The 14954-nt window shown below is 38.1% G+C and overlaps 2 protein-coding genes across 2 annotated transcripts in view; one reads left to right on the top strand and one right to left on the bottom strand.

The window, feature by feature from the left end:
- brinp2 (bone morphogenetic protein/retinoic acid inducible neural-specific 2) overlaps positions 1–14145 on the bottom strand; it is an 87864-nt gene extending 73719 nt beyond the window's left edge. The window contains exon 1 of the mRNA XM_079612603.1: positions 13428–14145. The gene's annotated coding sequence lies outside the window, so the exon portion shown is untranslated. The remainder of the gene's footprint in view (positions 1–13427) is intronic.
- astn1 (astrotactin 1) overlaps positions 1–14954 on the top strand; it is a 246091-nt gene that overhangs the window by 13586 nt on the left and 217551 nt on the right. The window lies entirely within an intron of this gene.

Below are 14954 nucleotides of genomic sequence, written 5' to 3' on the forward strand. Positions count from 1 at the left end.
ATTTTAAAAGTTCCTACAATAGGTTTACATGCATCCAAGGCCAAAAATACTTAATTTTTCTCACAAACACATTGCAGCATCACCTGATTTCTCACTGTGTCTGAAACCATGGTTTTACCATATCAAATTGAGCCCAAGTCCTCATTCTTTGGAATTGACTACACAATGGATTTGTTTTTGCATCGCAGAAAACAGTATCTTCTCGACATGTCGACAACACGAACCAAACTCTTCCAGGCCTCAGCTATAACTACAGCATTTGAGGGCGGGTCAAATTAGATGTCGTTCACGGGCAGCCAATGAAGACCTTAGGCTGGTATTATGCTAATTTGTCACAAACCTATGTAGGTTCATGCAGGAAGTTACTGACGACTTGTTTACAGGCAGTTCTGAATTGGTATGTTCTTTTGGGAGACAATAATTATATTTATCATGCACTTTGAACTTCAAACATTGCAGATATTTTACATTCACATACAGCTATTTTACACACTACATGAATGGCAATATCCAAAGCATATTAGGGGCACTTTAAAATATGAATTGCAGTGGTTTTCCATACAACATTAGTTAGTGACCATGGCAAGCTCCAAAAAGACAGAAAAAAAGCACAACAGTACTATTAAAGTAAGTGCATGCTACTTGTGTGTTATACTCCCAAGTCTTCTGAATTCATTATTTGTGTAATGAACAGTCTGAAATCTCTATTACTGAATCATAAGAGTCATATGGGACTACTACGTTTTTTGTTCTTTTTGGAGCTTGACAGATGTGAGCACTGTTGTTGTAAGGAACAAAACTGAGTTAATATTCTCTTTTTGTGTTCCACACACAGCAACAATTACAGCATATGGGTTTGGAACAACATGTGGGTGAAAGTAATAACAGAATTTTACATTTTGAGTAATAGCCTACTGTACGTGTATATGTAAATGTGTCTTTGTAGTTGTGTTTAGAGTGTTGTCTTTTAGTTTTTTCTCCCCCAGTTTGTTGATCAGCTAACACTCAATTACACCATCAGTGGGTGTTATTTTCCATGCATCGTCCCAAATGTTCAGTTCTCCAGACAGGCGCTAGACCCATCCGAGCTTTGTTTCTATACTCTCTGTTTGCTCGGCTAGCAAAAACAGCGAATAGGTCCCTGCACGCAAAGGCGAAACCGGCATGCAATGATGTTTGAGGGGGTGGAAGAGCACTCGGCTGAATGATGGACCATTTCCCAGCTCGTACTGGCAGTTCTCACATCACTAGTCCTCAAAAGATAATGACATCCAGCCCATTTTGCATATTGGCTGCTGGCTTTCATGCCTCCATACATCATAAGCCACTTTACCCTCTGCCCCCATGGGCAACCATTGATAACAGCTTTAAAAGTTAAAACTTAAAAAAGAGAAAAGGGAAATGTAGCCATATCTGTACCATGAAGCAGCTAAATTTAGCAGCAGTTTTTAACTTTATTTTGGTTATGCAAGAGCAAGACAGAGCGCAATGGAGGTGGATGCTTTATGGATAGTACTAAAGGTGGGAATTAGATGGTTACTTATAAGATTCATACTTGTATATAAACTCATTTTCATCTCCTTCACTTGCTTTCTCTAACATGTATTCAGAAAAGGTGCAAACAGCAAACAACCATACACACTGCATGCACACACCAACATGGGCAGTGCATAAAGCCCATTACTTTGATTGTTCATATTCAATAGTTTAAAAGGTTATTCTGGGCTCAATACAAGCTATATGCATTGCTTATGATGAGGTTAAGGTAACATATTTCGTCTGTGTAATGAAATCTGATTCTATATGTATTTCATTCATATTTCAAAGCAGGAGAAATAAGAAAGAAAACAGTGTTGTGGTGTTCACTTGTCACTGCATTTGTGAAAATATAATTCTATTCTCTTTGGGATTTCAAGACTGAATGCTTCACAAAGCTAATATGGATGAAATGTCAAGTTGCTAAGGGAAACTATCAAACTAGACATTCTGTTGTGAAAAGAAGAAAACATTGGAAAGACTTTCCATCTGGAACAATCCAGAGTGATGCGGTGCCAAGGGCCCATGGTAGTTGATTTTGGCACATAGTTGAGGTGGGCATTTACCTTAATATAGGCAAGCCATTAGGGACCAATTTCAACCCTGCTGACACAGCCTAACTGACTAAAACAGTTCCTTACTTGCAGTATGAAGTAGTGCTACCATTATTATATAATGCATTATGCCTGTAATGGTCTTGTAAGAATATAATGTGAGCTCTGCTATTATGGTTTGTGGAGTCGAGGTTTTCAATTATTTGGGAATTCAGTCTCAGACCATATAAGAGATAATTCTCATGAAAATTGAACTGTTTATTAGTTCCGAATGCATTTTTTTAACCCCTGAGCTGCAAATGATATGACCCTATATTAGACTCTTTTTAAGCAAGCAGGAAAAAGTGAGTTTATTTCATGATGTTAGGCCTATATGTTGTAAAACAAACAAAAAAAAAAAAACAGGAACTGGTGAATCATCTACTATAATATTGTCAAATGTATTTATTTATTTGCATAAACCTGATCTTGTTTGTGTTGAGAAAACACTCAGAAACTCTACTGACACCCTCTTTATTGCATTCCAGTTCACACTTGGTGGACCGACTGCCTCTCAGACACACATTTCATCGTCTCTGCCCAGTGTGCCATGGGGGTCTTGTATAGTTCTGACAGACGGCATGCCAAAGTGTGAGCTAAGCCAAGGCTAGCAGATGCTGACTGGATGAGCACAACTGAACACAACTGAAATCCAGACCCCCTGCATGAGTGTCTCTCTCCTTTTTTTTCCCGAATGATCCAAGTTATTGTGGCCGTATAGCACAGTAATGGTACCAGATAGTTTGCTAAATAATGAAAGGAAAGGAAATGCATCTAGACACGACATCTAGAAATTAAGTCTGTTTAAAATCATTCACAGAAATACAACAATGGCCAATTGGAGAAGGATGCAAATAGCCACACAGCCTTGTTTAGCAAATTGCTGCAGGAGACTTTGTGGCCGGCGAGTGAATTTATTCCCGGTAAATGGTGGATTGAAGTTACGGTCTTTAATTATGTGTGGAGGAAGAGCATGTTCAGCAGTCGGGGTGAGGGAATCGACTAAAGTGCACAAGGGGAAGGGGAAGAATAATGCTGCTGACAGTGTGCCCTGGAGCAACAGAGAAGTCCATACCTCAATATTGGCCCTCTGCATCATTGCGCCCCACCTCAGCCTGCATTCAACTTACTGACAGCTAATACACAATTGGCAATTGGGCTTATGGGACAAGGCAGCTGTACCGTAGCATACGGAGAGCGGGCAGGCTATATTTATACACCATAAGGCTGGTTTTAATGGGGGGTATTGCTTTAAATCAGGTAAACGAAAAATCTCAGTGGAGACTGCAAAGTGTTTGTGCTACCATGCTGTGTCTGTGGAAAAAGGAAGAGGGAAAAAAAACTATAGTTTCTTTCAAATGTCAAATAGAAAATAAAGATAACAACCTGCTAAGCAATTTCTGCTGTATTTGATGCAGCTGGTATTTTTTTCACAAAATGATTTCCATTTCAGACAGAATTGAGTACTAGAGGGCTCGCCCTGCTTGCCGCTCGTGAACCTGCATCTCATAGGAAACACAGCTGATGGAGTGTCCATTTGCATGAGAGAGAGAGGTTACAATGAGAGCAGGTTTATAGAGATTGAATATTTTTTTGCTCAGTCGGTAGGTTCAGTGTTATACAATCTTTCCAGTTCTATAACCTTTTGTCTCAACATCACAGTTTTCTCTAACATTCCTCCTGGTACTTTTTATCTCAACATGCATGTGGTATACTGAACCCGTCAGCGCCGAAATGTCTGAGAGCACATTTGCCTTGACCCACTTGAACTCTCCTCTCCTCTCATTAGCATACTTTGTTCATAGCAATCACTGTTTTGGCTTCTCTCCTTTCTGCTCTCTTTCACACTCACACAGAGAAATATTTAAAATAATCTTTGTCATAAGTATTCTCAGTATAATCTGAAAGAAAATAGACTCTCACTAACCTTTCTCTTTGCTTATCTCACATAATGCCATGACCTTTCCAAAGACTGTCTTTAAAGTTGCGTACTGCATTGTCATTCAACCCCACTGCATGCAGATACTGAGTACATCTTTTAGTGTTCTGAGCAGTCTTTGGAATAAATGCACTATTATTGTAAGTAGGGAGATACAGTCTGATTTCATTTTCCTGGGAAAAAAAAAAAAGAATTCTGGAAAATTGTATTTTAGAAGCTTATTCTCAAGATATACCACAGTGCATTTCTGTTTAAACTATGAGCAACAGCATTTTATTGAACTAAGATTTGCAATTATATTTGAAAATCCATTATAAACGAAAGTGGTATTCAAGGTTTGTTCAGCATTTACTTTAACACACTTTCAACTCTTTGACCATACAATTGTCATTACTATTTAGCTGTTTTCAATATTGATAATAAGAAGAAATGTTTTTTTGAGTAGCAAATCATCACATTGAGACTGAAGACTGCAGTATAGCTGCTGAAAATTCAGCTTCACCATAACAGGAATACATTTTTCATTTTACAATTGAACATTTTTTTATTCTAATACTATTTCACAATATTACTAGTGTTTTGATCAAATGAATGCAGTGAGCAAGAAAGACTTCTTTCAACAACAAAAAAATCTTAGTGACTAAAATAAATAGTGTATGTAGCTACAGTATAGATTGAATAAAAAAAGCAAAAATATTTATAGGTTAATAAATAATTATTCATAAATAAATGAATGAATATAACATCATATTTACCATCTAAATCATTGTATGAAACTCACAACTCTTTTTTAAATTTTTTAAATAATAGTAAAAAAATAATTAAACCAAATCAAAGCTAGTTTATGTTTTAGCTGCTTCTAACTTCCTGCCCACTTGTTCATTTAAAATGTTGTTTTTTTATGTAATTGTTTTGATTATTAAATGTTTTGTTAAGACATTCATCTTAATGCACATCTTTATTTGTCTACAAAGCTATTTTCAAGTATTTAAGTAAAAGGCAGCTCATATCATGCAAAACTCAATTGTATCCAAACTTTTGTGTGGTCATGTACAGTATATATACTGTACTTTAGATCTTTATTCTGAGCTATCCCCCATAGCCTATCACATCCATAAGAGAGTCGGACAGAAGCCTTTTGCAAAACTCCTGGACTGTGAAAGCAGAGTCAAGTCTGGACCATGCAGAGAGCCATGTGAATTCCAATAAGATGTATGGGAAGACAGTTGCAAGAGCCATTTAATCTTGCTCAAATTCAGCTTAATCCTACTGAGGCTGATTTACGCCTGTAGGCATTGTGGGAGAGGAACTGTGAGTCATTTGCCCGAACGCTGCACTGGCAGAATGGCGGAGACATGAAGACAGCACACATTCTTTTGAACCCCACAGATGAAATAAAACATGAAAAAAAGAAAAGAAAAATGCAGGCTTCTGTAAGATGAGTCAATTCTCACATAGGCCACTATACTATGTGACTGTCTGCATGAGATATGGGTAAAGACAGGAGTCTTATGTGTTAAAAATCAAATTGCTCAGACACTCTATCTTTTTTTTTTTCTCTTCTGTCTGTGGGGTCTATTTCTCTCGTTTCTGTCTCTTGTTATCATTGGCAGTCCGAGACATGCACACAGATAAATCCAACACACAAACTCACTTTGTTTTTGAAAGAAGTCTCTTATGTTCACCGCAGCTGCATTTATTTGATCGAAAATACAGTAAAAATAATAATATGGTGAAATATTATTACCATTTAAAATAACTCGTTCTATATTTGAATATATTTTAAAACAATATTTATTCCTTTGATGGTAAAGCTGTGTTTTCAGCAGCCATTACTCCAGTCTTCAGTGTCATATGATCCTTCAGAAATTCTCAAGAAACATTTATTTTTATGAATGTTAAAAACAGTTGTGCTGATCTATTTTTTGTGGAAATCTTGATTAAGCTTGATTATTTGAAATATACATTTTGTAACCATGTAAAAGTATTTACTGTCACTTTTGAGCATTTTAATGTGTTTTTTTTAGAAGAACGTAACACTTATAATTGAAAGCACTCATATTGAAGAGATGGAACTAGGCAATTGGATAGTCAGTGTTCAGATACAGATATTCTAATAGTTGGGCCCTCATTTCCAATGTGGCCAAGTGGAGGCTGAGGTGTCAACAACAGTTACAGAATTTAATGGAAAAATGGATGCCAGATGTCAGGACTATTAATCAGTAAAGGATGTTCATACCTGCCTGCTGCTAATCTCATTGGTTAGATGATAAGTGCTGAGACTAAGAGGGAAATTCTGATGACCATCTTAAAAGCACAAAGTGAACTCAGACGTTGGCACCAAGAATTATTGAGAGTCAGAGACAGCCGTGAAGTAAAGGAAGGAAATGGAAAGTGGTTATCATGGAAGGTACAAATACTGTGTGCTGTCTCTCACATTAAGAACACAAGTCCTTCAAAAGGTCATTGTAGAGGTGCACAGCAGTGCTAAACTCAATTCGATGTCAATAAGGATTACCTTCATTGATTACAGCACAGCGTGTAGTGTCAGATTAAATGAAATAAGCATGTAGAAAGGATATGGGTTCATATTGCAGCATTTTTGAGATATTAAATGACCAATGGCAGTCTTCACCTGTGTTTGTGTGTGCGTGCGTGTGTGCGCGCGTTAAAATAAATATAATTTATTTTACTATTTTGCTTTGCTTTTGCTAAAAAATTACTTGGGCAAAACATAGGAGGGTTTATAGTCAAGTAACTACATTACCCCAAAACAATGTTGCATTAAGATCTTAATACCGGTGTGAAATAAAACCTGATATATATATTTTTTTTCCTTTATAGTCATGTTCATACACATATTAATTAAAAGGTAATTCATCAATGTTTTTTTTTTTAAAGAAGCCACTTGAGGTAACTATGAATATAAATGAGGCAAAGTAAAATGTGTCGTACCAAATATGCATAACGTGACATTTCATCTTCTCCTCTTTGTTATTTAACAGAAATTGAACACAATGGACTATAATGTAGCTGTCATGTCTACCCTTTTCAAATATAAAATCACAAAACAAAATGGGAAATTTAGCCTATGCGTCCAATCAGCAACAAGGTATAGTCTGTGTTCAGTGTACAAGAGATAAAAAAAACACTCAAAGGGGGACAGAGGACAAATCTAAACGACTTTTTCTGTTCTTCTGTTTGATTCTGGAAGAATTTGTGATATAGTGCAGTAAACAACTCAAAGTAAAGCCAGTAATGAACTGTATGTCGGTCACTAATGAGTCTTTTAACACTGTGTGAATTACAAATTGTCTATCTGAGGTGATCAATCTCTACAAAGTCTACTAATCTTCAAGCATCAATCTCCACTAAACGTTATATTTCAAAGCACATATATTTACACAGCTTGAAGGATTTGTCGTAACCAAGGTTGGCCATGAATCTAACATTGATCCCCATATTGCAGATTTGATTGAACATAAATAGCACACTGGTACAGCACTTGTCCTCGGAGAGACATTGGTCAGGAGTTGATCGATAGGTTATGTGCATCACATTGCTGCGAGGAAAGGTCAGGGGGCCCTGAATGAAATGCCAGGAGAGTTGGCCATAACCGTAACCATCCATCTTGTCTTCTAGAGACCAGGGGATTGGGGTACAGACAATGACAGGCTTGTGGTGTGTAACACAATGGTTCTTCTGTCTCTTCTGCTCTCGTCTTCCACTCGCAGAGTTAAGCCAGACAGGTTATCTGGTTTCTACGCTCAGCAGTAATGAATGGTTGTGAGGTTGCAGTGCTGCTGATGCTGTGGCGTCAAATGCGTTGGCAATATTTGACAGTGCGTGTCCAGGTGCCCCAAAAATTCTAAACTAGGATTGGCCGAAGTCAGAGTGTAACCTTATGCCAGGTTCAGACTACACCATATCAGCCTGATTTTGGCGTGATCCGTTTGACGTGGTGCCGTGGTCATTCGGAAGTGACAATGTGTGCAATAATTGATCGTTTTATCTCGTATAGTGTGTCACAGTGGACGACAACCGACACCGTGTCATGAGCACAGAAGCTCTTTCTAACACAGCTTTTAAGCATGACGAAACGACAGAGAGACGATGGTATTGGTGCTGCTAGGTGGAATTATGCAATGGAGGAAAGGTTCGTGGAGCTATAGCAACAACATTCCTGCCTATGATGTTTGAAAAAAGCAAACGATAGCGACGGCGCTTCAGCAAGCCGGAGAGTACTGGGATTAGCATTAGGCTAGTACAACCATTGTTCAATTACACTGTTGTTTCCGTAAGTCAGTCGCTAGTCCCACCTTTTAGATGACATCATGCATGTCTTTAAAGACGTAAAGCGATGATTGGTCGAAAAGCAACGTGTAGTCTGACATTGTAGTAGTAGAGTCCATGACACGACAATAATTTAAGAGTCAAATCACATAATCTCAGAGACTATCGTAACGGACCATAATATATCCTGGCATTAAATAAAACTACTACAACCTCCTTGGTTTGTATCAGAGCAGGAAGCAGTGCCAATTTCCAGCAGTACACTTCATGTTTTATATCCAGTTAGTTTTAAGAAAAGCAAATTATAGCAAATGCAGTATAAAATACCAGACACAACACAGTAGCTAAGACTCATCTTGTTGATTGTTGTGTGTGTGTGTGTGTGTGTGTGTGTTTTTTATTATTTTTAATTTATTATTTCTGTATGGTTCCATGTAGAATGGTCCTCTCACCTTTCTTTTAGGCATTATGATCAGTAATAATTATTTGTGTGTGTGTGTTTGTTTTTGTTTTGTTTAATTATAGTTGTTTTGTTTTGTTGAAGTAGTAGTAGTAGTAGTAGTAGTAGCCTTTATTGTGTAATATATTGTGTAAGTAGAAGTGAATTTATGCTTCATATGGGTCAAATTTGCTGAGTTACACAACAGTAAAAAAGTGTCCAGCCTTTTTATTATCCACCTTATTTTTAATGCACGAGCCGGCAAGGCCATTATTTATTGTAATATGTGTAAGGCCTCTGGTGTCAGCCAAAGGGGTACAAAAACTGTACACTTTTTACCTGTACAAAAACTGATGTTATGCTGCTTGATTTTGTAAATAGTTGTTTATCATATTATTTTATCGTAATCATAAACACACCGTTGTGTAGTGAAAAAAATTTTTTTTCAGTGTTTACATCTCTTTGTTATTCTTAGCTATTTACCTATAGCAACTAATTAATTGGAAGTCTTGCACTTTCACAGGAAATACATTACTTCCGTGTTGAAAAATTAGGTTATGAATAGTTATGACAGTTTTCACATTACTCGTCTCTACCACAGAGTTTCTTTGCAGGCAGAACAGCAAAGGCAGCGCGATAGCTGACCCTGTCGTCACATGTAATGTCGTCCAGCTTGATATCTGTGAAGGCCGGTCGGTACACAGCAACCAATTAAAACTTAGAGAAGTGGTCCTGCTGCTAGGGCTGATTGGTGGAGACTCCTTCTGTGATCATCTGCAGTAGGAGATTGGTGCTTCCTGGTTAGTCATTGCCTTTGATCTTTAAATCTTTGTCAAATAAATCATTTTCCCCTTGGCCCCTTGACCAGCTGGCGGGGAGTATTCCCATTTTGATGCCTCATGTCATGGTGAAATTTACTATTAACTTGCGAATGTGGCTGTGCATACCACATAACCGGATATGCTGTGGATATCTTAACAGGTAGTGAATCGCTACAGATCCAAACAGGATGAAATCTAATCAGAACTGCAATGTTCACATTTTTGGTAATGCAAACCTGTTATGACAATTTAGGCAAGGTGTCCTAATTTAGATTATAAGTCCTTTTTTTAGTGCACACAATTAATGTTGTTGCTGCAACTATATGACTTGTTGTATTGTTTGTAATGTATTATTAATAACAATGATAATAATAATTTATAGCATAAATAAACTAATAAAAATAATGACAAGATAAGAATCAGCCCACATCTGTCCACCAAAAAAAAAAAATACTACCAAAACTGTGAATTTCAAGTTTCTACCATAACTGGGAGTTCATCTAAAGGAGGCGAATCAGAATCCATATTCCATATCCATATATCAAAGCAGCCCAGCTTCTTATCTATATGCTCTTTTATCATAGTGCCTTTAGTTTGGTCTGGGCAGGGGAATTACTCAATTCATTTAAATTAAATGTCCCTTCCATTAAAGGAGTAGACCTGGGATCCTCTTGAAAATTAGATTTGAAAACTACTGAAGCTTATCTAATGAGTGACTTAATACACCATATGATAACCAACATGAAAGACTTAATTTACTCATCCTGGACACTAATGAGACTTTACTGAAGGCTTGAAGCCAACTTTTAGGTATGGTGAACGCAGTATAAAAGTTATAGACAACACTATATGTCTGTCTGCCTCATCTTTTTATGAATATATCATATTTTTATATTTAATTATTCATGCATTTTTATGGTTTTCTCATATCCGCTCATCTTGCTTTTAGGCATTATGATAGATATTATCATTTTTATATCATGAATTTTTTTTCCCCATTACAATTGATTCATTTGAGATTTGCATGAAAATGAGCTCGATGTCATCCACCCCACAGTTCTGCATTCTGAACTTTGAATGACATTCGCAATCACTACATGACACACACAAGTAAGTTCAAAGGAGCTCAGGCTATAAAAGTTATTAGGGTGTTTCTTGGTTATTTCCAATTTTGCATGTAATTATGCATGCTAATGAGCCAAGCAAATTACGCTTTCTGAGTTGATGGCAACAGAAGTGATGAGCAAGATAACCAAACATCAGAATTCATTTTCATTATGCGCTTGTATGAATTTTAAATTTTTTTAAAGACCGAATATTTCCCAAAGATTATCTGCTAATTGCAGTACAGCTCACATAAATCTTTAGTGTTCTCTGTTTGCCCATCACTCTTTAGAGAGAGAGAGAGAGAGAGAGAGAGAGAGAGAGAGAGAGAGAGAGAGAGAGAGAGAGAGAGAGAGAGAGAGAGAGAGAGAGAGAGAGAGAGAGAGAGAGAGAGAGAGAGAGAGAGAGAGAGAGAGCGTGTGTGTGTGCACCTGTGCATGTGTGCAGTCAACCTAAGGCCTTTAGCTTTCTCTAATACAGCAGTTGGATAATTTTTTTTTTATTTACAAAAAAATATTTGTTAAAAGCATAGGGAGTGTATTATAAATAATGCCGGCACATACTGAAACATATCAAGTTGCTTTATAGCTAAACTATGAGATTTCATTTGCCGATTTAATTTCAGTCTGCCGTAAACATTATATAATAAAATGTTCTTCATATATGAATATACAATGTACCTTTCTTTACAATTTACATTTCATCTCGCACTTTGTGAAGTGTCTTTTCTTAGTGAAATAGCCTCAGACTGTTATACTTTTATGTTTCCATTTCAGTGGAACATACACAGTATATTTTGAATCCACTTTACATTATCCTTTGAGACGGTGAATATTGCTTGGGCAGATCGATATTTCTTTTAAAACTTCACAAGGCAAATGACAGCTCACATGCACACACACACACACACACACACACACACACACACACACACACACACACACACATATCAGCGTCCCCTCCGGGACTGGAAATGGAGTTTTGTGTTCTTCTTCCACTTTAACACTTCAAAAACCTCAGAGGGCTTCTTAGTAAGCAGGAGAGGATGTTCACTGGGGAAACGTCATGGACTTGCATCCCAATAACTTGGGCCTGCACGTCACAGATGCAGAAATATTCAGCATCTTACATAGATTAAATCTCCCTTGACAGTATCAGTGGAAATGGATCATGTTTGAAAGTTAGATAGAATGGATAGACCTCTCAAATAACAAATCAATATTGTAAACTGATAATCGAGTGGTCATCTCTTCTTTTTGCAGTGGTTTTGGCCGTTCTGATTTTGATTCTGTTCGTCTGAGGTTGTAGGGTGCTTGCTAAGAGAACTGCTCCCTCTGTAGGCAAAGTTAAGAATCAAAAGTGCTGCATAAGCGCTGTCAGCCTATATGTTTGTCTCCAAAGAGTTTATTTTCTGTTAAATGAAGGTGGCCCATTGTTTTCTGATTGCTTGCTATGACGAAATAGTCAATGGTTGACAATCGGGTAGGTGTAAGCGCAAAATACAAAGTCACGATTGCTGGCACTGCTGAATAATGTGGATTAAAATGTTATTCTTCCCACAGAAAGATGGCCTGGTGGGTCTGTTGTGTAGACACGACAAAATCACACCATGAATCGGCTTTTCTAAAATGAAATGTATTGAAACCTACTGTTAAGACGGTGAGAAAGCGAGGGAGAGTGAAAGACTGAGGGGAAGAGAGAGAGAGAGAGAATCCATGGACAGCTTAAATATTTCTGCAACAGATTAAAAAGCAAGCTGCTTTATATTTTGACAGAAAGGGGCATTAAATATTCTCCTTCGACAGTGGAAATGTCAGCGTGCATCTGGTCTGCCACTGTCAGAGTGAGAAAAGAGGATTAATGTACATATGTAAGACAATGCAGTCCGTCTTTTACCCCCCCAGACTAGTGCAAAAAAACAGGAACCACATGTCTAAGAAATCAAGGAATGCAGTCCTTCTCCGGGTTTCTTGTGGTGTCCAGGCACACGTCCAAGCCAAACTGTGAGGAAGCCCTCCCGTGAGTCACTGTAGCTGTGGGGCTGTTTTGTTTTAGCTCTCCACTGCTGTTCATGTTTTTTCTGTATTATGTTCAAAAGCTTCGGAGTGAGGAGAAAGTTTGGAAATGGAGTTAAGGACTTCTTGCTTGTTTTGAGAGCGCCCCTCTGGGTTATTGTCGTTGTGCAAGGAGCTTGAAACTCTTGGGGCGAGCTCTAGATTTAGTTTGAGAAAGCATTGTGGGATGAAATCAAATCCAGATTAATGAGATGGAGGCAAATGCCCTTTAGAAGACTGCTACTCCAGTAAAGACTACTATATATATTACATAAACTCATTATCATTTATACACTTAATGTGTTCCGAAATACTCAGGATTTAGAAATACATAATTAAAACCAAATGAAGTCAATCCTAGTCAAATAGAACCACTGTTTACATCTAAATTAGAGCAACCAACCGTATACTTTTTTGGGATCCAAAATTAAGTTACCTGCAGCTTACGTTAATCTGACGTAGTTGACTGACACTGCAGCTATCCTTAATCAGATGTAGGAGTGTGCACAGATACCCAACAGATATAAGACCCCACAAAAGCTGTAACATTTAAGTCAGGAGATGATTCCAACACAACAAGATGAGCTCAGTGAAGTGGTTAAAACCAATATAGATTGAGTGTCCAGTGAACTGTGACAGAGTACTCACCCAGACCGTGAAGGGTGGTTTCACTCCTTTCCCTATAGCGTTTGTATCCGATCGGCTTGTATCGGCAGTCAGGATGTTGGATTCCAGTGGAGGAATGCAGCTCCCAACCACTCGGCCCCCCGCCGTACCTCCGCGGTGATTTCACACGGGTTCACTAGGCAGTCAAAAGGGTAATCCAGGCATTGTATTGACGCACCAAAGTGAGTGCGCTACCTAAGTGCGCTCTTTATGGTTACAATTAAAATGTTTGATAGCCATTAGTTGTTTTTCTTTCCTTTTTCTTGATTAAAGATTAAAAACAAGATGCACAAACTTTGACATCAGTTCTTTCAGAATGCAAAGTCCCAGCAAATAGATTTTTGTCCAAGCAGGATAGGTGCAGTTCAGATCTTCTTGAACGATGTGTGATCTTCCAAAACAAGTAGGATCACATCAGATTACAATCAGACAGATAAATCCATATGAAGCTGATCTCTTCTTTAAACTCATTAGCATTATCCTGCTTCTTCCAAGTCGAAAAACTGCACCTGCCACGGTTGATTTGTGACATCCACTGTCTCTCTCTCTCTCTTTCTGTGTTTTTCTGTGTGTGTGTGTGCCAGAATGCTAAAGCTAGACTTGAGCTGCTCGTGCTGTAGTCATCACTCACTGCCAAGCCCCAAAACGGTGAGCTTCGCGCAGAAGAGAGCTACTCCAAGTCTTTCAGGAAAGCATCTCTTTCTTTTCAACAAGCTCTGTCCAACTGAGACCAGAGGCTCCACCCATTTCACTCTGATTGGCTGAGCCGGCAGCAGGCAGCAATGTGACAAGGAGAGAGAGATAGAGAGAAAGAGAGAGAGAGAGAGAGTGTGTTTGAGGGGAGGGAGGGTAGACCGGGCTCTGTGAGCCCTGGAGGGACAGGGTGGCTAATGAAAGCGAAAATGCTTTTCTCTCAATGCTTTAGCCAAATTTGTCTGCTACAAATTTGTTGTGACTCCTGGCAAACTGAATTCATACTGACAAAGTCTCCCGTTTCTTAAGGGAGATGTATCTTGTTCTTCATACAATAAAGCCAAAAGTAAGTTCTTGTCAGCCTAGTGCCCTGTTAGTGCCAGATATCTTGGGAATATTGAAGGAAATGCTAAAACTCGTACATCTCATTTTGACGTAGAAACAGTTTGAAGTCAATGCAGTTGGGAAAAAAAGGAAGGACATATTCAAAGCGACTTGAAGGGAAGCCTGCAATTCTTAGCCGGAAAAAAAGTGTAACGCCTGCTAACACTGCGGTACACCGTGTAGGAGACGAGGCCGTTTTTTTCTTTTTTTCTTAAATGGATGCCAATGAAGTAGAGACTTCACTACTCTGCTTATCATTCAATGGATCGACAGCCCATCGGCTAATCTTCAACATCTTTGCTCTTAAACATTCGATTTGGATTGATCTAGTTTTAGAGTTTACACCGAAAAAAATGCTGTTTTATGAGAGAAGTCAAAGAAAATTCCTTGACCGGTATGATTTCTCATACATTTCTTGTGGTATCTGCAAAC

Source organism: Phoxinus phoxinus (genome assembly GCF_949152265.1).
Source record: "Phoxinus phoxinus genome assembly, chromosome: 5".
Classification (NCBI taxonomy): domain Eukaryota; kingdom Metazoa; phylum Chordata; class Actinopteri; order Cypriniformes; family Leuciscidae; genus Phoxinus; species Phoxinus phoxinus.